Genomic DNA, 14,012 nt, shown 5'->3' on the forward strand with positions numbered 1-14,012 from the left:
TGAATAATGAATGCAAAAGTTTTAAACAAAACATTGCACAGTATCAACAATTACACTGTAAATTGGCTAGAACACATTGAACACGTCCCCCCTAAAAATCATAATAGAAGAAACAAAGTAATAATTCCCATGTGCATCTTCCTTTTTAGCAACTTTTTTGGGCCCAAATGGGTACAATTACACAATTGTACGCGCTTCGTGCGCGATGACCCATCAAATAGCAAAACGCACGTTCATCTAGGGCTAAAATAGTCCAAAATTGAAATATTTTCGTGCGCACAAAAAGTCACATCAGCGAAACCGGAATGCTCGTCCCCTACTAGCGCCCCCCTAGATGTTAATGCTTCCACCGCGACTGGTTAAAGCAGGATTAACATAACACCGTTGGATTATAAGAGGACTAAATTTAATGAGATACACAATCTTTATAAGGAAGGGGTGAGCAGTATGAAAAAGCGGGGGGGGGGGAGGCACTTCAATATGAAATGGATATAGGTGTAGGGCTGACACTTTCACAGTAAGGGGCATTTGGTGAGAGCAAAATATAAAAAAATATGGGGTCATTGGGTGAGAGCATACATATTGGCATATGGTGAGATCAAAATGCACAAAATATGGGGTCATTGGCTTTCTTGACTTATGTCCAAATTCATTCACCAGGGTATTTCTGGTACACCTTGTATATCATGTTATGCTGGTTATTTAAATTTCACACGACATAAGAGTCATTCCATTGAACTGACTATGGCAAGTATACAGCTAGAAAGGTCGTAACTTAATTACACAAATGCTCTTCTACCATATTCTTCCTAGTCTTTCCTCGGAATCAATGTCTGTCCTCTGAATCTCACTCATAAGATTTGCCACACTCACTATATTCTTTTATTTCCGCCATTGCAGATATTGAAAATGACTAGCTATTTGGACCATGTCAACATGGCCAATCAGAAACTATAGAGGGCGCTTCTCGACGCGAAAAAATCTGGACGCGAAAAAAATCTGGACGCGAAGAAACTCGGCGTTACAAACTCGGCGTTAGTTTTACAATCTCAACGTCATCGTTTTGAACTCAACGTCGCATTTTAAAAATCGACGTTATCATTTCATTCTCGACGTCATTTTTTCATTCTCGGCGTCATTTTTAAACTGGACGTCATTTTTAAGTCTCGCCGTTTTTTGTCCGGTGTGGCGTGCCATACCTTCGTGGTAATTGAAAAATCTGTCATGCATGTTTTATAAGTTTTAGTTTATTAAACTTACCTTTAATTATTATCATCTGTATAATATAATAGGGTGTAACTGATAACCGAGAAATGCATGACTGTCTGTTCAATTAGCTTAGATTCTTAAATTTTTAAGATATTTGAAAGAATGAAAAATTGTGGCCAAAGTCATCAAAGAAAAGTGTTAGCACTGCAGCCTTAGACCTAACGTGATTTATACTTTTAAAATTCCAAAGTTCAATTTAAAACCCCATTTCTTTTCAATTTTGCCTCATTTTAGTAATCATGTATTGCTATGCCTGTATCTGAATCTTTGAATGCGACAACAAAATTTATATAAAAATATCATCTCCGCCGGGATTCGAACCCGGAACCTTTGAATGCCATCATCCATTGCGAGGTAGTAGAAGTCCAACGCGCTAATCCATTGCGCCACGGAGACGATGAATTTAAATGCAGCTTCACAAGATAATAAACACAATTCGAAATTGTACAGTTGTTTTTATCACAAATAAAGTATTCAATAAATGGTCATAAAAATGTATATAATTAGTGATATTAAAAGTAAAGTATGCGTATGTTATAATGCAACATATTTTGGCATAATTATCATTATATAATGAGGGCTCACTTATTCTGATTTTGGAATATACCTGTTTATTGATTTCGAAACCCCGAGTAGTGCTGTAGAAGCGTGAAAGTATTGTACATTTTTCGGAAGAGTACCAAATTTAGCTCAGTTGTAGCTTTTGATGTGCTAAGTAAGGGTCCAATGACTACAAAATATATAAAAAATTATCATCTCCGCCGGGATTCGAACCCGGAACCTTTGAATGCCATCCGCCATTGAGAGGTAGTAGAAGTCCAACTCGCTAATCCATTGCGCCACGGAGACGATGAAATTACATACAGTGTCACAAGATAATAAACACCATTTCGAAATTATACAGGGTGTCCCATAAAAAAAAAACCCGAGTGAATAAAATTAAAAGTAAGTCGAGAACTAGACATCAGATTCAAAAAATTAAAAATGTAGCGCATAGCCTATTTTATTGTGCATCACATGCGAAAATTTTATTTGATTCGGTTGAAGGACCACTAGTTTTGAATCGCTGTTCGCACTTACCTCCCGGCCGTCATTTCGAAAGTCAAGTTCCCCAATTAACTGATTTTCTTGTATTCTTATTAACTGCGTATTGCATCTTTAATTATCCTCCCGCTAAATCATAGAGAAATTAAATGGAGATTATCGGATATTAAAAGAAAATGAATTCGGAAGACAAACCGATTAGAATCTTAAATCACTGGATTTTGTTTTTATCTGTTATAAATCAGTATTTATTTTTAAACATGTTTTTACAAAATAAAATTTGGACAATAATAATTATTATTACTAGCATGACTGGTGGCGTCGGAAAACGACATTTCAAAAAGCAAGAACCTTCCCATATACCATAATTAAATACTCTTCACATCTCAATCAGATAATATGGTCAAATATTAGAGCGATTAAAAGCTTTTTAATGACATATTTATTCATTAATAAGTCGGTCGTTTTACTTCTAAAGCGCGTGTCCATTTCGGCATGAAACCAAAGTGATATGTGGTGTTCCCGTGTTTGCTCAGAGTAATGCCTGCAGCATTCCGTGCTTTCCAACCCCTGGCTCCCCTGAGTCTTTGTAACCCTCTCCAAGCCGCAAATAGTATACAATTTATGAAAAATTCATAATTTTACAAGTCATTTATCATATTTGTAATCCCAATGACAAATGCATTCAAATGAGTACAAACATGCCTAGTATTTGATTCAGTGGTTCTTCGGATAACATTGCGATGGGAATTTTAAAGTTTGTGTCTTGGTACTCGCTCCCGGGTACTCGCTAAAATATATAGGCCTATAGGTCTCATTTCGTGTGATACCGTAGAAACCCGTCTATAAGGAATAGAAGCGACTGTGATGATAGCATATTTCACGCTAGCGCCCTCCACAATATTATATCATTATGGAATTTGAGCAAATCATTTACCGACACAAGCAGGTATACAATGCATTATTTTATCTTTATTTCGCATCTCACGAGCATAGCTCACTTGGCAAGGCATAAGACTTTGGTTCATTAGATCGGAAGATGGTGAGTTCGAGCCTCATCACGGTCACACAAACTTTTATAAACAAAATATTGTTCAAACTTTTCATTTATATTTTCTTGCATTTTCTAAAGACTCCTTTCGTGATCATTTTTTTTTTCATATTTAGTTTAATTTATTCTATTGTTTTTCTTTTATTGTTTCTTTTATTTGTATTTATTTTTTTTTTATTTTTTCTTTATTTTTCTTTGATTCATATAATATTGGCAGGATAAGGAGAAGAGGGAACTAAAGACCCATTCAGTGATTTGCTCATCCGGACGATCGTAAAAATCATCAAAATTCACCTTTGTCATTGTCATAGATGTGGTAACATAGCCTGCTAGTGGTTCAGCAGAAAACCGTGTGACACATAATATACATTTGGCTACATTTTATTATACGATAAATACGAATTTATTAAACATGGTAACAAATATTCTCTAGCAGATCGGTTATACGATGGAACTGGTAGGCATAGGCCTATTATAAATTCGGGATATTAAATATCTTCCTGACGAGACAGATCTGCGCATGTGGTCAAATACGATTCCTTACTAGCCACAGACCGTCCGCTGGAATTAGTTGAATCGCTATGGCTGTTGGTCGGACCTCTCATCTCTCCACATCGATTGTGACCTATCCCCGACATTGCCCTTATGAACTGGCGAAGTTACGTAATAATCGGATTAACTACCATAGCAATAGGTGAAAACAATTTTTGAATATACCGCGTTATACACTGATACGTTCAGGCGGTACCTCTTCATTGAACCATATCATGCTGCACCTGTAAGATCTTTGAAAAGACCAGTATTGTATTCAATCTATGATTGCAGACATACACAGTACAGGTGATGAGTGTAACCTGCTTGTAGCGCAGCGCGATATGTTCAAAATTGTTTTCACCTATTGCTATGGTAATTAATCCGATTAATTACACAACTTCACCAGCGTATAATGGCCGAATAAATTCTGACCATCACTTGGCTTGTTGGATTCGTCTATACTACAATTCGGTGTCGAAGTGACGTAATAATCGCAATAACTACCATCAAGCAGATTGCACTAATCACCCGCGTATGTCACCAAACATAGATTTCATAAATACTAATCTTACATGGCGAGTGATTAGCATTTCTTTGACAACTATGGTTTAATGCATAGGTGCCACGTGAACGATGAAGTGCAGGGCTATATATTCGAAATTGTATTCATCAATTGCTATGGTAGTTAATCCGATTAATTACGTCACATCGACAGCGAATAGCCTATAGTATGGGTTCAAGTGGAACAAAAAATAGTGTATGTCCATCAGCCGCGGATCCAGAGACCCAAAAATACGGGGGGCGCAAAAGAGGGATAAGATTGGGTGAGGAACGATATGGCCGTGAAGCGGTCATCGCGTCGCGCTTGCGCGACGCAGGGGGGTGTCTGAGGGGGGATGTGCCCCCCTCAGAAGTGAGAAACTTTTGCAAAATGAAGACCTAATTGAAGCCATTTTGCGGACCATTTTCACACTATTATTGTGTAAGATTTGAGTTTGAAAGAGCAGAAAACTAATTGTGAAATGACCATGACGGCTCATTTCCCATTCTGGAACAAGTTTTCAATATTATTACCGGTATATAAATTCAATTGCTTGCGCGACGCAGAGGGTGTGTGAGGGGGGATGTGCTCCCCTCAGAAGTGAGAAACTTTTGCAAAATGAAGACCTAATTGAAGCCATTTGGTGGACCATTTTGACACTATTATTGTGTAAAATTTGAGTTTGAAAAGAGCGAAAAACTTGTGAAATGACCATGACGGCTCATTTCCCATTCGGGGACAAGTTTTCAATATTATTATATAAATCCAATTGCTAGCGCGACGCAGGGGGTGTCTGAGGGGGGATGTGCCCCCCTCAGAAGTGAGAAACTTTTGCAAAATGAAGACCTAATTGAAGCCATTTGGTGGACCATTTTGACACTATTATTGTGTAAAATTTGAGTTTGAAAAGAGCAGAAAACTTGTGAAATGACCATGACGGCTCATTTCCCATTCGGGGACAAGTTTTCAATATTATTATATAAATCCAATTGATAGCGCGACGCAGGGGTGTCTGAGGGGAGGTGCCCCCTCAGAAGTGAGAAACCTTTGCAAAATGAAGACCTAATTGAAGCCATTTGGTGGACCATTTTGACACTATTATTGTGTAAAATTTGAGTTTGAAAAGAGCGGAAAACTTGTGAAATGACCATGACGGCTCATTTCCCATTCGGGGACAAGTTTTCAATATTATTATATAAATCCAATTGATAGCGCGACGCAGGGGGTGTCTGAGGGGGATGTGCCCCCCTCAGAAGTGAGAAACCTTTGCAAAATGAAGACCTAATTGAAGCCATTTGGTGGACCATTTTGACACTATTATTGTGTAAAATTTGAGTTTGAAAAGAGCGGAAAACTTTTGAAATGACCATGACGGCTCATTTCCCATTAGGGGACAAGTTTTCAATATTATTATATAAATTCAATTGCTTGCGCGACGCAGGGGGTGTCTGAGGGGGATGTGCTCCCCTCAGAAGTGAGAAACTTTTGCAAAATGAAGACCTAATGGAAGCCATTTGGTGGACGATTTTGACACTATTATTGTGTAAAATCTTAGTCAGATAAAGTTCGGAACGTGAAAATGAAGGCCCAATCGAAGCCATTCATGGACCATTATTCACTATTACTGATTACCGTAGGCCTAATCATTCAAGTTATTATTTAAAACAATATAGGCCTAAAGTGTACGGGTGTCCGAAACAAAAGCGAAAACGGCCAGTTGTTTACGCATACGTAGGGGTGTCTGAGGGGGGAAATTTTGCAAAATGAAGGTCCACTTGAAGCCATTTGGTGCATCATTTTAACACCATATACGTATATCATTGCTTAAACAAAAAAGGGCTCGAATTCAATTTGCAAAATTTTAAATGTTACACTGGTCCACTGACCATGCTGCCACTTTGTAAAACTTAATAGCCTACCAGGTTAATACTGGACGGGCCCTGCATAGACCTATCAGAGCTTTATATCAGCGGGCTCGCAGTACTATGATTTTCACGTGCTTTTGGGCCGAGGACCTGCCTTCATGCAAGTGCCTAAAATAATCACAGGTGTAGGCCTATCCCACGCCTATATGCCTTCGCCTCGACCCGACTGTGCAGTTTTTAGGCACGGGCCTACTCAATTATGCGTAATTTAACCTTTCTCTTCTCTTTTTCTCGCTTTTCTCTTCTCTTTTTCTCCTTTTCTCTTTCTCTCCTTTCCCCTTTTCCCGTTTTTATGGGGGCGCGGGCCCCATCTTTCCTACTTTTGCTATTTTTACGGGGGGCGCGCGCCCCCTCCGCCCCCCCTCTGGATCCGCACCTGTCCATTGCTAGCTAAGGTAATTAATCATGTTAGTGTTTACATCACTACTTCGGTGAAGACAAGAGAAGTGTGCCTTCTCTACCAACGCCTGTGATATAACAGGTGCAAGCGAAACAAAATTGAATGACCAGAATAGTTTCCTTTGTCAGATGAATTGATTGAAGTTTTGAAGACACTCTATTCTTGATGGGACAATAGATTCAAATATGGAATAATTATTATTCCTCATCTATTTTTTTTATTGAAAAAACTGCAATTGTGGCAACAGAACAATATTTATTTTGATTTCATTTCAAGTAGAAACAAAATCGTGCTTAAGCCAAAAACGCACCCTACCTCAAGAATTGGGATGGCACAAAGGTGCAACATAGGTTTTTATTGCAAAGACGAGGACAGACAAGTAGTTACAACACATCTGTCTAACCGTGGGTTTCGCTATTATTTAGAATAAATGCTTTTACTAGTTTCTATAAAACCACAAAATTACTAAAAAACTAAAAAAACTAAAAAACTAAAAAAAAAAAAAAAAACGCACCTAAAATTAAAAGTAGAAAGGTAGATTTGAAGAAAGATAAAAAGAACATGTCAAAAGTTAAAATTAAACGAGAATGAAAAAACGGAACCGGTGCCCGGACCATGCTCTCTTCAGTTCCAAAGTCTGACGCTCTATCAATTGAGCTATACGATCCTGATATACGAAACAGTCGTTATTATGTCAATACAATTGATTGGTGTTACAACATACTTAGATGGAATGCATAGCCACCCAGTGCCAGTATATATTTGCTCAAACTCCAAATACAACAAGCAACCAATTTTATTGAGGGCGTTTCTTAGGTATATCCTTGTAGACGGGGTTTTACGGTATAGTACTATAAACTCTCTTTCCCGATAGATTCGCAAAGGGGATGAGTAAATCTAATGAAGTTCGCTTGATTTGTGTTTAATCCAAAACCCGAGGCATTATTTGAACATTCAATCGTTTTCCGCTGGAGTACTTTTGAATGCCGACAGGCATGACAGGTATACCATTTTTACACACGTATAATATCCGAGCTTTCTCCATTAATAAATTCTTATTAAAACTCAATTTAGGATAGAAGAGGAACCCTTTAGCGGGGAAAATATAATGATAAGACAGACATAAGGCAAAAGATAGGTGTATAAAAAGTAAAATATTGACATTTCGGGAAAAAAAGAGTGATTGAGAAGAGATTAGTATTAGATGAGGAGAGCTGCGTCTCATTAGGAGAGGGAGTGGAGAGGAGAGGAAAGGATAGCCTCGTATACTATCTCCTCTCCCCTGCCTATCTTCTCCTCGTGCTCTTCCTCCCTTCTCCATTCCTCTCCTCTGCTGATGCTCATTCCCTCTTTATATCTCCCATGTCCTTCTCTTATTTCCTCCTATACCCTTCCTATGATGGGAGGAACATGAGAAAAGGAAAGAATTGGAAAGGAGAGGAGCATAATGAGAAGAGGACAGGAGAGTATCTTGTATCTTGTATGAGGAGTGACATTGGCTTTATGCTTTCCGTTGCCATATTTGTATGAACACATCTCTCTTAGGCACCAAATGTATTCCCCAAAAGATGTCCAGTCAACAATGATAGGAAATGTGAGATCCCGTGGGGAAAAGAAGAGGACAACGGGAGGAGCGATGAGGAAGCCCAGAGAGGATGATATAGATTCAGTATTGTTGAAAGATTTGTTTTGCTACGCTCGTATGTAAATATGATAATGGCCACCATAATAGGCTCAAGATGTGTGGCTAACAATCGTCATAAAATTTAATAAACAATATATTGATTACCGGTGACCTACTCCTGTGTAGTGATATATGAGTGGCCAGATATCAGACAAAAAATAACCTGCGTGTGAAAAAAAATAAGGCAACCTTTATTGTAGTTGAATTAGGCCGCAGGGTGCTTTCAGTGCTTTTGAAACTAATTAACTTCATTTGACCCCCTTAACGTGAACAAAAACAAAATTCGATGTTTTAGTGGGGTTCGGACGATCGACGACCCTATATTCTTCGCATCGCAAATAATGTACACCGAAGAAGTTTTTAGCCTTACAAATTCTCCAAACTGCCTTGATTCAAAACGGGTTACTATAGACATAAGACACAGCATTATACCTTTACGTTTTATGATACGTGGCGGTTGCTAGCAGAACTTTTGAGAAGTCAGCCTAATCACAGCTAATCACGTATGACCTTTAAAATAACGTTGACCCACATCCCAAATCTCGCTTTATAACGAGACCTAGAAACACATCCACATCGTCTAAGTATATCATATCAAATAAGCTTTTCATCTTATACTGTCCTATAATCTCACTTGAGACAAACAGAAAGCGGGAAAAAACCCGGGTGAAACCGCTTTGGTCGTTGTTTCGTCCCACCAATCTTCATATAGCATTCCACATCAACGTGCCGTTGTCTGCTATCTTTATCTTTATCTTTTACTATAGACATAAGACACAGCATTATACCTTTACGTTTTATGATACGTGGCGGTTGCTAGCAGAACTTTTGAGAAGTCAGCCTAATCACAGCTAATCACGTATGACCTTTAAAATAACGTTGACCCACATCCCAAATCTCGCTTTATAACGAGACCTAGAAACACATCCACATCGTCTAAGTATATCATATCAAATAAGCTTTTCATCTTATACTGTCCTATAATCTCACTTGAGACAAACAGAAAGCGGGAAAAACCCGGGTGAAACCGCTTTGGTCGTTGTTTCGTCCCACCAATCTTCATATAGCATTCCACATCAACGTGCCGTTGTCTGCTATCTTTATCTTTATCTTTTCTTTTATATCTTCAAATTACACAGAAATCAAAATGTATAGTAATATGCGGACCGTACACCACGAATGAGCCGTAAACTTGCATGTAAAAGTCGGCCCGGTCAATTTTGTTTTATTTCGTGTTTAGAAAATATATATCATCAGCTTTAAAATGGTATATCATTTGACTTCAAACGATATCAAGAAGCAACAAAATGGTATACCTTTTCCTCTTTTCCCACATTGCTGGTAATAAATATCAAACAGTCATAATTGGTGGTCATTTCAAATCATCCCCAAGTAAACGAGGTTCAGGAATGTCCTCTCATTGTTAATTGTTGGTTATACATACCTAGACAAAGTACAATGCTTTGTAACCCACCACTTGAAAAGGATTTAGCCAAAGCAAACACAGACTAGAGCTTTTTAAGAATTCTATAGACATAGGTAGAAACTTATCACCCTCTTCAACAATATGATTATTGATTGGTTTAAAAGGTGTTTAACTATAGCGCTATCACAATGAGATACATGTAGCACCAAACCAACTTGAGGTACCTATGAATACGAACTTCATGCACATTATTTTTACACTGTAACTCAGAATACAATTTAGGACATTTACGGCTCATTCGTGGTGTACGGTCACATTGTGGAGTAACTAAATGTAGAATAGCCATTCCCTCTCGTGTTTAGCCCAATTAGTATAGCCAATATAACACTATTTAATAATCCGTTACCTCTACAAGTACATAACAAACTTTAACCCAAAAACATATTTGAAATACCCTCCCTTCGGCAAATTCGACAGTCGGTTTGTAATGCTTGTGGTGGATCATGAAATACAATGTTAACAGCGGATCTCTTACGTTCGACCGTGAAAAAAAGCGCACATACGGATTCTGCGGCCCCCGATATCATAATCTCATGGCGGGACTGACACGTCAAAAGAAGGAGGGAATTGCAATTTGCACCCGAATAAAAATCATCCGTCCTGAGCTGAGCTATAATTCGTCTGACTTCAATCTCAATAATATCCAAGCCTTATTCAATTTAAGAAAATATGCTTACCTATCCAATGCACAGAATGATGGTTGCGAGTTAAACCTGTGTTAACGGATATCGCGGATTGCAACTGTTACAGTTTAATACAACGTGTCTCGTAAAAAACAAGACGTTGCCAATAAGAAAGTGAATAATTTTTATTAACGATTGGCTTATTTTTCTTGACAAAACGCGAACGAAGTGGGCTGCAATCATCACATGATCACATGACGCAGTATTACCTTTTTGATTGAATTTCAGTTCTACAGTAGTAGGCCTACAACAAGCAGTAAACCATGGCAACCTAAACAAACAACCAAACAATGAAATATAAACAGATAAAGAAACAGACAAACAAAACAAAGTTGATCACTCTTTTTCAGCAGGAAGATTATTGTAGTCAAACATGGACATCCCGGGACGGGATACTAACATGTCTAACTTCATTATTGCGAATTGCGCAATATGGAGATAATGTAGAGCGAGAGATATATTAAAACGGCACTCAAATTCCGCAACGAAGCAGTAAAAAAAATTCTGAGTGAACAAGAACATGGAACTGACCAATTATACATTTTCTAAGAGTGAAAATTGACAAATCAAGATATTGAACAGAAAAAATAAGTAAAACACAAAAAGAGAGAAAAAAAAAAGATAAATATAGATCAAATAAAACAATGAAAACACAAACAAAAGCCGGGGCCCGAGAGCACTCAAAGGCCAACCCAGTTCAAGCAAGTTGCCTTTTGTATTACAATGTTTTGTGCGCCTTCCCTAAAATATGAACTATCTTCAAACATGTTTTTTTTCGAGACGACATGAATTATTAAAGTAAGCTTACAGTATAGCTACATTACTGAAATGAATAACAGTCGTTGTCATATCACATTATCATCTTGTTCTCGCGTCTTCAAATCCCCCGCTGTTGCTGTCTCTATAATATCTGTTATTGTCTGAGGAAATCAAAACATGTGTGTGCATTCTGATGATTGGAAAGACACGGAAGAGGAAGGTGAGAGATAAATAACTAAAACATTATACAACATGTATAGTGAGACATGAGGTGAATGGTTTAATCAAATAGAGAGAGGTGGTATGGGAATGATTAAAACAAATTTACAGTTGAAATGCATGGTGATGTGCATTCATTGTAACTTGAATCAGATGTTTAGTGTGTGTTCCACTTTTTCTCATTTACTCGTATCTATATACTTGTTCATATTTAGTTGTTTGTATCACGTAACTTTCGTGGGTATGAAACCTTTTCATATTTGAACGTAATTTTGCACACAAAAAAATACTTCAGAACATTGCATTGCATGATTTCTTACACGCATCTAATGTATTTTGCAATCCATTTGACTTCCTTGAGAGAGTGACGCCAATAGCTACAGCCTTTGAAAATACCTTTACTTGCTATCTACAGTAGATAGCAAGTATATGTATTCACTGTATAATGCGCACGAATTTCGTTTTGGGATGTAATAATGGCAAATGAATTCAAAAACACTCAGGGCTATAGCTTTCCTACATTTTTAACTTATTTTGCAACTGACGTGAGGGTAATTATTTCGGATTTGAAGCAAATTGGACCACAAATCCTGACACCTATAAAAGTAAACTTGAAACACTCGAGCAAACATGTTTATTTTAGTGTGATCACATAAACAGTTTATCACTGATTTACGATAGCACAATTACATAAGCGCATTGCGCTTGTTTGGTGGATGAAAAGATCTTCAAATTGTCAACATCTTATTCAAACGACCTCAAAATGATCACGAAATGTTAAATCTATACTTTGGAACAAGCACGTAACTATATATTTTGTTAGCACTGAGGGGAACTAGGCAGTAATGACGATCGTGACATAATTTGGGATTCAGCGTATGCTGCTGAATTAGTTTTACTGTGCTGGAATTCTGATGCAACAATTATACCGCCACAAATGTCGCGCCTGTAGTATAATTGTACTGAGATATCACCTAAAAATGTAGATGTAAACTTATCAAAGCTGGAAGGCGATTTCCGAAGCAATTGTTAAATATAAAATCTCATCTACATTCAGATTTCAGATTCATTACCTTTTAATAACATAATGTAATTATTTCATTTATGTCAACTTCGGATTCATGTACTTGAGAGACAGCATATGATAAAGTTCTCCATAAAAATGGAACTTCTTTAATGCTTGTGTGCCAAATGCAACTGTCGACAAAATAATGTGTTGTTGAAGCAGCAATATGCCATGCATTGATGTCGTGAGCGAAGAAATTTCTATTCGATGGCTATGGGTAGTGCGAGTCGGTAGATGATGATAAGTTGTTGTTACACTGGTCCTAAATAATTATATGTTTAGTCATGATGAAGGCCCGGATGCGTAATTTTTTCGCAAAATTTTATTAAATCCTAACCCTAACCCTAACCTTAACACTTAGGCCTACCCTAACCCTAACACTTACCCTAACCCTAACACTTACCCTAACCCTAACACATACCCTAACCCTAACCCTTTCCTATGTGTTCCTATGGGTTATAAACATTTTGCGCCCTTCTGGATGCAGAAAAAAATAAGCGGCCCAGTTGCTTTGTTACTTTGTTTTTAAAGTAAGAGAGGTCAAGGCATATCTTTCTCTTCTGCAAAACCTTGTAGATATTGCCTGCCGTCGCGTCGCGGTGTTAAATGTCTTCATTAGTTCAATCATCGCCGGTAATGACACAATAAGGCTACATGATACCATAGATACTAAAAATTATTTTTAGTATCTATGATGATACAAGAACAAAATGTAGAAAGTGCTACTACCAAACTTTACAGCCTATATAAAAGTGTTTTATAAAACCGTTAACACTTATTCGCCATCCAACTCTATATGTGTGCTAACCTGATCAAATTGAAAACCATCGAATCTCTTCCATCCATGGATTGCAATTTAGAACGCCTATTATCGTTTAGTCAACCTTCATGGTAATTGATAAATCTGTCATGCATGTTTTATGAATTTTAGTTTAAGCTTTAATTATTATCATCTGTATAATATAATACGTAGGGTGTAACTGATAACCGAGAAATTGTCCGTGCATGCTGAAAATATAATTACAGGAAAGAGAAGCGATTTACTGTGGTGATTTCCTATACTCACTGATGTTTAATCCAAAATGAGCGCAACACATGTCATTTGGCAGTACATTAGGAGTAACATTTGATTAGATATTGAAATCAATCTACAAAGAAAGTTATAATATTGACCAACTTCAAGAATTGTTCACCAATACTCAATTTTGTTTGATTTTTTAATAATTATGTATATAACATTTTGAAGTCATCTGTATACTGAAAAAGAGCAAAATCTTCGTGAAATACATTGATCATGTTTTGTCTTTATCTGAATCTTTGAATGCGACAACAAAATTTATATAAAAAATAT

General features: G+C 37.3%; 2 non-coding genes across 2 annotated transcripts; both read right to left on the reverse strand.

Annotated features, from left to right (window-relative positions):
- Positions 1 to 1,569: 1,569 nt before the first annotated feature.
- Positions 1,570 to 1,665, reverse strand: Trnar-ucu (transfer RNA arginine (anticodon UCU)). The gene is made up of 2 exons: positions 1,628 to 1,665; positions 1,570 to 1,605 (listed from the first exon to the last, which is right to left on the reverse strand). It is a non-coding gene; the product is annotated as a tRNA-Arg (tRNA).
- A 357-nt stretch (positions 1,666 to 2,022) lies between these two features.
- Positions 2,023 to 2,118, reverse strand: Trnar-ucu (transfer RNA arginine (anticodon UCU)). The gene is made up of 2 exons: positions 2,081 to 2,118; positions 2,023 to 2,058 (listed from the first exon to the last, which is right to left on the reverse strand). It is a non-coding gene; the product is annotated as a tRNA-Arg (tRNA).
- Between the last annotated feature and the right edge of the window lie 11,894 nt (positions 2,119 to 14,012).

The sequence above is a fragment of the Amphiura filiformis genome, chromosome 7 (genome assembly GCF_039555335.1).
Source record: "Amphiura filiformis chromosome 7, Afil_fr2py, whole genome shotgun sequence".
NCBI lineage: Eukaryota > Metazoa > Echinodermata > Ophiuroidea > Amphilepidida > Amphiuridae > Amphiura > Amphiura filiformis.